Raw genomic sequence first — 10,897 nt, 5'->3', positions numbered from 1 at the left:
TTCTGCTCATTTCCATCTTACAAGCACTTCATCAGGTTGCTGTTTATGTCCCATTTTGGTTATTCCCCAAAGACAGACAAGGCTCCAAACCTTTAAGTGCCCAAAGCACAACTTTGGTATTTTTTTTAAAACATCACTGAAACATACACAAGATGATAGTACAATTTAAAAAAGAAAAACCTAGGATGAAGTGTTAGGTGACATTTCTCCTAAAGTCCATTAGTCATGCCCTTCCAAAGGGGCTGCTTGGAAAGCCAGCTCTGTCCTTTCCTCTGCCTTGCCACCATGGTCCAGGGTTTGACTCATTTTCCCTAAATGGATGCTCTGTTACTCCTGCCTTCCCTCAGGGTCCAAGGCCCTCACCTGCTCTGACTCCAGCTTTCTCAGGGGAAAACAAAATCTAGCCAACATTGTCATAATCTCCGCAGAGATAACAAACTCCAACAAGAAAAATAGAGTAGATTTCTTTCTCATTATCTCAATCTCAATTCCCACCTTCTCCTTTGCTTTGCATAGCCTACAGGCCCATAAAAATGTATTTTGCCAAAGAGTTGTCTTTCCCTTGATATAAATTTTCTGCCCTCCCTAGAACAATAGGCACACAAAAACCCCATCCAAATAAACTTCTTTAAAATCTCTATCACAATTATTAAGTTAGTGTTTTCAGTATGGAGGAAAGTGGGGAATATATTGAATGAAAATGGGTTGGGTTGCTGGTTGCATCTGTGGCTCAATTCTGCGGGAGACCCTTTAAAAAACTATAATATTCAAAGAAATGTAAAATGCAAGCCACATATGTAATTTTAAATTTTCTAGTAAGTTAAAAATAAGACTTAAATGTAAGTTGTGACATCTTAAAAGTCCTAGATGAGAACATAGGCAGGAAAATCTCAGATATCCCACGCAGCAATATTTTCACTGATATGTCCCCTAAAGTAAGGGATATAAAGGAAAGAATAAACAACTGGGACCTCATCAAACTATAAAGCTTCTGCATAGCTAAAGAAAACAACAAAATGGAAAGGGAACCAAAAATGGAAAAACATACTTGCCAATGATACCTCGGACAAGGGTTTGATCTCCAAAATTTATAAAGAACTCACGTGACCCCACACCAGGAAGACAACCCAATTAAAAAATGGGCAAAGGACCTGAGCAGAGACTTCACCAAGAAGGACATACAGAGGGCCCAGAGACACATGAAAAAATGCTCAATATCACTAGTTGTTAGAGAGGTGCAAATTAAAACTACAATGAGATACCACTTTACACCAGTCAGAATGGACATCATAAACAAATCAACAAACAACAAGTGCTGACGAAGTTCTGGAAAAAAGGGAACACTAGTGAAATGTTGGTGGGAATGCAGACTGGTGCTGCCGCTGTGGAAAACAGTTGGAATTTCCTCAAAAAACTGAAGATGGAACTGCCTTTCAATCTAGCAATCCCACTACTGGGATTATACCCTAAGAATCCTAAATTACCAATTCAAAAGAACCTATGCACCCCAGTGTTCATGGTAGCACAATTTACAATAGCCAAGTGCTAGAAACGACCTAAGTGCCTGCCCATTATTAAATGAGTGGGTCAAAAAAGTGGTGCATTTATACAGTGGAATACTGTGCAGCAGAAAGAAAGAAGGAACTCCTACTCTTTGCAACAGCATGGATGCAACTGGAGAGCATGATGCTAAGTGAAATAAGCCAGGCCATGAAAGACAAATACCATGTGATCTCACCTGTAAGTGGAACCTAATCAACAGAACAAACAAATGAGCAAAATAGAACAGGAGGCCCGGAAACAAGGAACAGACTGATAGGAGCCAGAGGGGCGGGGGTGGGGGAAAAGGGAGGAAAGATGAAGGGGCAAGACAAGGAACAGAGTAGAGGACTCATGGAAACTGGGGGATGGGTAATGACTGTGGGAGCCAGGGGGATGGGGCAGGGGAGAGCAATGGAGAGAAAGGCAGGGCAACTGTAACTGAACAACAATAAAAAAGGTAAAATTAAATTTGATTATTTTATTTAGCAAAATATTGTAATTTCAATATGTAGTCAATAAAAGCATTAATGAGATCATTTATCTTTTTTCATACTATATCTTTGAAATCCAGTGAGTATTTTACACTTAAAGTTCATATCTATTGGACAAGCTACATTTCAAATACTCAGTAGCTACATTTGCTAGTAGCTACTATACTGGAAATCATAGAGAATGTATCTTGGAATTTCCCCTATCAGGACAGTGTGGTCCTTCCCCGGGTAAGAGCTGCCACTGGGGGAGTTAACTTCCCCTGGCTGGTCTGGCATTTTAGCCATGCTTGTTCTGCAGCCAGAGAAAGGCCTCAGGCAGAGATGGCAGTGCTTGTGCTAAAATGCCATTAGGTAACTGTCCACCAAGCTGCAGGTGACCTCAGCAGAGACTAGGGAATATAATCAAGGTATCAACAGCATTTGCTTCGGCAAAATAGTGGCTGGCACTGTACTGTCCCAGGCTAGCTAAAAATGGCCAAACTAGTTACAAAATTAGGATTTTATTGGGAAAATCACTAAAGAAATATTCTTTTTTTCTCTTCAACAAAAGATGTTCTTTAGTCTTTAATATGAAATGATAATGAGGTCCTTTCTCCCCTATAACTCTCTTTTTACCCCATATCAAATCTGCAGATAGTTAGATTGTCCTTGCTTCAGGGAAGGTTAGTGATAGCTCAGGAAATAGAAGCTACTTGTTTTCTGAAGGCCTGTACCTCTGCAAGGCACTGCAGTCATGCATTGCTTGAGTGCATTCTGTGAAAGGCATTGTTGGGCCATTTCATCATTGTGTGAACATCACAGAGTGCACTTACACAAATCTAGATGGTACAGCCTACTCCATACCTAGGCTATATGCCATAGCCTATTGCTCCTAGGCTACACGCCTGTGCAGCATTTTACTGTACTGTGCACTTTGGGCGATTATAACACTCTGGTATTTGTGTAAAAACATTAAACAACAGGAGGTTAAATCAAGCACAAGACAAAATGATGCAATCAAGAGATGCAATAAACTTGATGTTATTGCTGCCAGTGTAACATGGCACTCGGTTTTACAGACAACATTTTTAATAAGTAGAAAGTGTATACTCTAAAATAATGATGAAAGTATAGTACAGGAAATACATAAGCCAGTAACGTAGTTATTATTATCAAGTATTAATACTGTACACAATCGTATGTGCTGTACTTTTACACACCTGGCAGTGCAATACATTTATTTACACCAACATCACCACATACATGTGAGTAGTGCATTGTGCTGTGACATTAGAATTGCTACACTATGACTAGGTCATAGAATTTTCCAGACCCATTATAATCTTACGGAGCCATAATCATATACGTGGTCCATTGTTGACTGAAATGTCGTCATACAGCACCAGTTTATGCTGTAGTGGAGGGGAAGAGACAGGGAAAACTAGAGGGACAGAGGTGGATAAGTCTGCAAGTAGGGGGGACTTGGGGGCCATTCAATGGTATGGCTTTGGTATGTGGGGAGAGAAGATGGCAAGATTGCAAAAAGAATAACTACTTCCACAGTAAGGTGTCAGGTTAGTAAAGATTTCACCCATTAAGCCTGGAACAGTAGTGACAGTCATCATATGTCAAGCATCAGTGGGCATCTCTGCAGTGATCATTGTGGACCAAAGACTGGATGGAGCCTCCCTGGAGATACTGTTCTGGGTGAAACTTTGGGCCCTCGGCCCTAGTAAATTTGGATTCATTTTTTAGAAATTTTTTCTGGATTGTTTACTTAAAGGTATCAACATTATCTGAAAAGTTTTCAGGAAGTATGGGCAGGATTTTTAAAATTCTTTTAAAGACACCTCCAAAATTTTATTTGATTCCATCCTCCACTAACAGAAAGTATATAGACCTTATTTTTGCACATAGGAAAAGATAAACACAAACAAACAAAGAAGCACATCACTTTCTCTTCCACCTGGTGCTGTCCCAGACTGCTTTAGAAACTGACTTAATAAATCAAGCCTCTGCTTTGTCTGACTCCATTCTTTCAAGCTTAACTTTGGCCTCAGAAAACATGTACTAAAAGGTCAGAATCTATTTTCCTCACCACACCCCACTGGAAAATTTCTGGCACTAAGAATCTGCCCTTACTAGGTACAGCACAATTTTATAAGTTGGTCTGTGAAGGAATGTGAGGGATAGAAAGACATGTAAGTTGAGAAGGAAACAAAATTATATCAGGCAGATGTAAATATTTAGGTTTCTCTTAACCATCCTATTAACATATTTCTTGACCTTACTCAAGTTGCTTTTTCTTAATCCTACAGCTGAAGATAACTTTGTCTTTTCCTTTGTTTCTTCCTTTAGTTCTTTTCTGCTTTATTTATTCATTCCATAAGCATTGATTTCCTGGAATCATTTTATGAGTTTCTCTTAGGCCTTTAATTTTTCACAACATCCCTGTGACATAAGGCAGTTTGTGGATGCAATGAGAGGAAGGAAGAGAGGAATGAATGACTGGAGTAATTCCACCATCAGCAAACTTGAGGGCCTATCACATGTATTTCAATGATTTCCCAGCTCTTGGGTTGGTTCTTCTCAAATTGCTCAGGGAACTATATTGGACCTATTTCACTAGATATCATAAATGTTTAGAGAGTACGGAGCAGTAGGGAAGGTATCATTGTAGTTTATTAGCAGTGTCTGATCTACCTCTGGTATTTAGAACAAACAGAGGATAAATCTTAGTTACTAGGGATCAAGCGACATTTCTTGAATGACTCAATGGTGTCATTACTGATATTGCCATTTTATATTCAGATTGCAGAATATTAAGATAGAGAAGTTTTCTGAGTGCCAACTGCTGCTAGGCATAGTCCTTTCCCCCTTATAATGTTATGATGTAAGTATAATTTATTACCCTTTTTTATAAAGGTAAGAGAATTGAACTTGGGTAGCTTGTTCAGCATCACATAACCAGTAAATGAAAGATAAGGGATCCAAACCCAGGACATTCTGTTTCCATAGTTTCTCTCTTTCCATCTTAAAAATTGGCCAAATTTAAAATACTAACCAGCTACAATTTTATCTCAAGAGGGAATAATTTTATATACTACACCAATTTCACTTCAGGCATTCTTAGATTGGCACTTTAGATCTTCCTTCTGGACACAAAGACATTTTCTCTCCAGAAAGATATTTGCATGAAAATAAGCTAACTTCTTAGTTCATGTTTTTCTTATTCCATACCTGAAAGTATAAGCCTCAGTGTGTGAAAGACAACAAATAATTAATGTTCAAAACCTGGAAGGGAAAACTGGAGCTAAGTGTCTCTAGAAATCAAAATGTGTTGAGTCAAGAGAAGGAATATGAAACCAATAAGGCTTTTGTACTGACAAACACAGCGTCTGGGCATGTGCCTGTGGGGAAAGGCATGGCAAATCCAGGGACATTGGAAACCTTAGCCTCCAATACTTACTTTCGGAAATCCTGCCTTACATCATATCAAACACACTTAAATGTACCCATATGTCACATTAAATGTAATTCTTGTCCAGTGAGCAGAATGCAAATGCTTTTTATAGTTTTGTTTTTGAATTATTTATGTTTAGCTCTGATTTCTAAAGAATCATCATGCTTACTAGAGAATTATTTTAAAATGAGACAATCTAACCTACAAATGGTATCCAGGATAATTAAATTGTTATTAACATTAAATTTAATGGTCAATGAAATAAACATAACATTTCTTTATAGACATTTAATTATTTTCTTTTGTGTTTGGAGTCAATAACTTTTGTTTTTCCAATAACTAGAGCAGTGCTTTTTTAAAAAGCTACTTTATTGAGGTATTATTTACATATTATACAGTCCACCCATTAACATGTACAATTCAGTGGGTTTTAATACAGTCACAAATACATGCTATGATCAGAACAATCAATTTTGGAACATTTCATCACCTCAAAAAGAAACACCATGCACTTTAGCTATTACCTTCCCTCCTCATTTCCCTTCATTTCCTCTCTAGCCCTAGACAACCACTAATCTACTTTTTATCTCTATAGATTTTTCAATTTTGAGTATTTCACATGAATGAAATAATATACAATAAATGTAGTCTTTTGTGACTGGCTTCTTTTACTTAGCATAATGTGTTCAGGTTCATTCATGCTGCAGGATATATCAGCAGTGCATTACTTATTATGGTGGAATAATATATCTATTATATGGATAGATCACATTTAGCTTATCTATTTATCAGTTGATAGACACGTGGGCCATTTCTACCTTTTGCCTGTGGTGAAGAGTGTTGCTTAAGCATTTGTGTATAATTATTTGAATACCTGCTTTCAATTCTTTTGAGTATATACAAGGAGTAGAACTGCTGGATCGTATGGTAACTCTGTGTTTGAATGTTTGAGGAACTACTAGACATCATTTCATATTCTTACCAGCAGTGTATGAGGGTTCTGATTTCTTTACAACCTTATCAACACTTATTATTATCTGGCTTTCAATTCTAACCTCCTAGCAGGAATGAAGTGGTATCTCATTGTGATTTTAATGACATTTTCCTGATGACTAACAGCATTAAGCACCTTTTAAAACATTTATTAGCCATTTATGTATCTTCCATGGAAAAATGTCCATGTAAAATGTCTGTCCATTTCAAAAATTAGGTTGTCTTATTATTATTGAGTTGTAAAAGTCACTTGCATATTTGAAATAGAAGCTCCTTATCAGATATATGATTTGAAAGTATTTTTTTCCATTTTGAGGGTTGTTTTTTCACTTTCTCAGTGTTATCCTTTGAAACACAAACATTTCTGATTTTGATGAAGTTAAACAGATCTATTTTTCCTTTTGTTGCTGGTGGTTTTGATGTCATATCCAAGAATATTTTGCCAAATCTGAGGTCATGGGACTTACCCGTTGGTATGTCTTTGATCCATTTTGAGTGAATTTTGTTGTTCTGTCACAGTTGTCCCAATTTCCCCCCGTTGCTCTGCTCTGCCCTGCCTACCCTCCCCATCTCCACTCCCACAGTCAGTCTCTACCCTGTTTTCCATGTCCATGGGTCATTTATACCTGTTCCTTGACTAGACCCTTCTCTTTCTTCTGAGTTAATTTTTGTGTGTGGTGTGGGGAAAGGGTCTAGCTTCAATCTTTAGCACGTGGCTATTCTGTTGAAAGACTTCCCATTAGATGGTCTTGGCACTCTTATGGAAAGTTAGTTGGCCATAACACATGATTTTATTTCTTGACTAAGTTCTATTCTAATTTACGTATATGTCTATCCTTTGCCAGTATCACACAGTCTTGAATACCATTGCTTTGTAGTAAGTTTTGAAATCAGGAAGTACAAGTCCTCCTACTTTGTTCTTTTTCAAGATGGTTTTGTCTCTCTTGGGTCCTATGTAGTTTCACATGAATTTTAGAACCAGTGTGTCAATTTCAACAAAGAAATCAATCGAGATTCCATTGGCATTATCTTGAAGCAGTAGATCAATTTGGGAAGTATTGCCATCTTAACAATATTAATTCTTCCAATCCATGATCATGGATTTTTTTTCATTCATTTAGATCTTTTTAAATTTCTTTCAAAGTTTTGTGGATTTCCAAGCATAAGTTTTGCATTTCTTTTGTTAAATTTATTACTAAATATTTTATTGTTTAATGCTTTGTGAATGGAATTGTTTTCTTATTGTTATTTTCAGATTGTTCAATGCTAGTATATAGAAATACAGTTGATTTTTGTATATTGACCTTGTTGCAACCTTGTTGAATTCATTAGGATATTCTATGTACAGTATCCTGTCATCTGTGAATAGTTTCAGTTCTTTCTTTCCAACCTGAATGTCTTTTATTTCTTGCCTAATTGTCCTGGCTTGACCCTCCAGTACAATGTTGAACATAAATGGAGGAAGGGGTCATTTTTGTTTTTTTTCCCCTGATCTTAAGGGGAAAGCACTTACTCTGTTATTATGCGTGATATTAGCTGTAAGTTTTTCATAGATACCCTTTATCAGGTTGAGAAAATTCCCTTGTAATCTTTGTTTGTCATGTGTCTTTATCATGAAAAAAGAGTGGAGTTTGTCAAAATCCAAGGGGTTGTGATCTTCTTTTTTATTCTATTGATATGCTATAGTACATCAATTGATTTTCAGATGTTAAACTAACCTGACATTCCTGGAGTAAATCCCACTTGGTCATGGTGTATAATTTTTTTTTTATGTTACTGGATTCCATTTGCTAATACTTTGTTAAGGATGTTTGTATCCATATTGGTAACAGATATTGATCTGTGGGCTTTTTTGTGATATCTTTGTTTAGTTGTAGCATGGTAATATAGGGTAATAAAATGGGAAGTATTATCTCCTTTTCCAATTTTTGGAAGAGTTTGTGAAGAATTGGTGTTAATTCTTTAAGTATTTGGTATAATTCTTTAGTGAAGCCATCTGGGACTTGGTTTTCTTTTTGGGTATTTTTTGGTTAATAATTTATTCTCCTCACTAGTTCTAGATTTATTCAAATTGTCTAATTCTTCTTGAGTCATTTTAGTAGTTTGTGTCTTTCTAGGAATTTATTCATTTCATCTCATTTATGTGATGTATTGGATAAAGTTATTAATAACATTAGTTTATAATGCTTTTTATTTTTCTAAAGGTAGTACTGATGTCTTCTCTTTTATTTCTAAATCTGGTAACATGAGTTTCTCTCTCTTCATTCTTTTATCATTCCATAGCTTTGCTATGTTGTGTCTTTTTTCCATTCATTTAAAAATATCTTCTGTTTTCCCTTTTGATTTATTCATTAACCCATTGGTTATTTAGCACTGTGTTAATTTCCACATGCTTGTGATTTTTCCTCAATTGTTTTTCTGATACTATTTTCTATTTTCATTCTATTTTGATTGAAGAAGATATTTTGTTCTTCAACCCTTTTGTATTATTTCGACCCTTTTAAATTTTTTGAGATTTGTTCTAGCATGTGATCTGTCTTAGAGAACATTCCATATATACTTGAGAAGAATGTATATTCTGTTGTTAGGTAGAGTATTATATACATTTATGTTAAAACTAGTTGATTTATAGTGTTTTCTTGGTATTCTACTTTTTTTTAATCTTCTGGATAGGTAGTTGTTCTATCCATTATCAAAATTTGAGTACTGAAGTCTCCAACTATTATTATCGAATTGTCTATTTTGCTTTTCACATCTTTCAATTAATAACTCTTTTTGATCTCACTTTTCAAAGGCCCTTAAATATCACAGGTTAAGATCACTGTGCTCATAGTGCCCAGAGGGAAAATGGCACCAACTAAAAGGTCTCCACTGAGAAGCTCTGAATATTTTTACAGATATGACTTTGTGAAGATTGTTTGCTACTGAAATCTCTGAACTTCTAGTGATCTAATTTCCATGAGGCATTAAAAGGGATTTGAGTGCTGACAGGTCAGACAGATGGAGTGTAGAGTAAGTGATGTTTGGAGGGGCCAAAGAAGATTTTTGCTTTTTCATTAGTTTGCCTACAGCTAACTCTGCCCTGTTGACATCAAACTAGGCATCACCACTTCTGGTTCTTAACACATATAAAAGTCATAATGTTATGTATTAGCTAACTAATTTTTAAATAACACCATTTAGAGTTTTGGGACACTTCCTCAGATTGCATCAACCCGTAAGAGTAAGTAATGGTGGATATTTAATGATCCAAATGTGTACTCCCTGTACTTCCCATACTATTCCCCAGGGTTACCCAGGATAAATAGGAATGCAGAGGTTCTGGATCACTCACTTTGACTTGCTTGTAGGACTTCCTGGTCTGAGAAATAAGCCATTAGAACCTTAGCAATCTTTATAGACACATTTAATGCCCCAAAAGAAGCAACGATTCTAAGAGGAAGTGCCCTTTTGGGGACTCTAATTGCACACAGAGTCACAAGAGAGGTGTTATTAATCATGGAGGTAAAAATAATACCCAAATCTCTGTCCCTAAAGCCCCAAACTCTGCTAGAGCAGATTATCTTACATCTAGAGCACAGGTGGCAAACATAAGGCCCTCGGCCCTCCACCTTGTTTTATCGGCCCAGCACCTTGTTTCTACCCAGCAGCAGCGCCAAGCTCCTGCTTAATAGTTAAGGAGTAGCTGCATTTATACATTCCTAAAACCACATTTGGTCCTTTGAAGGCAACCGTGAGTCTGGTGTGGCCCCTGGTAAAAATGAGTTTGACACCCCTGATCTTGAGGCCTTAAGAAACCAGGCCTCGGGGCATTGCCTCCAGACTCCTAACCTACATTAAGGCTGAGGAGTTAAAGATTTTCACAGGAAACGTATGTGAAAATGTACTACTGTCAATAACATGTGTGTGTTGGGAGGAAGAAGCAAGGACAAGGTCATGCCCAAGGCCTGTGTGACTTCAAAGCTTGAACACTTTTATTGAGCAAGTGAGGGCCAAATTCTCAATCTTAAAATTTCAACTGTCCTTAGTGCCTTTAGAATCACTTGAAACGGTTCGTAGAATCTCATGAATAAGACACAGGATTCTTAACTACTGCCCATGCTCATGCTTCGTTCCTGCTTTCCCATATACAAATTCTGCGGGGTTATATTTCACTGCTAGATTAAGGTCTAGAGTAAATTTAGGCCTGAGCATTCTTCCATCTTGCACTCCCAGGCTTCATTCATCCCCTTGTTCCTTAGATCTCTCTTGATTTTACCCTTTAGGGGCTGTGAGGAGGGAACTGATCCCTCTGGCTTGATTTATAATCCTTTTGTTTTCCTTTTCAAGGATCCAATGGAGGGAAATAACTTTGATCCCCTTTAAAAATTGTGCCCTTTCTCCTCTCTGAACCCTCCCTTCCTTCCTGACCCTCCCCCACAAGATGATA

Source organism: Phyllostomus discolor, chromosome 4, assembly GCF_004126475.2.
Source record: "Phyllostomus discolor isolate MPI-MPIP mPhyDis1 chromosome 4, mPhyDis1.pri.v3, whole genome shotgun sequence".
NCBI classification, from domain to species: Eukaryota; Metazoa; Chordata; class Mammalia; order Chiroptera; family Phyllostomidae; genus Phyllostomus; species Phyllostomus discolor.
This window is presented reverse-complemented; position numbering follows the sequence as displayed.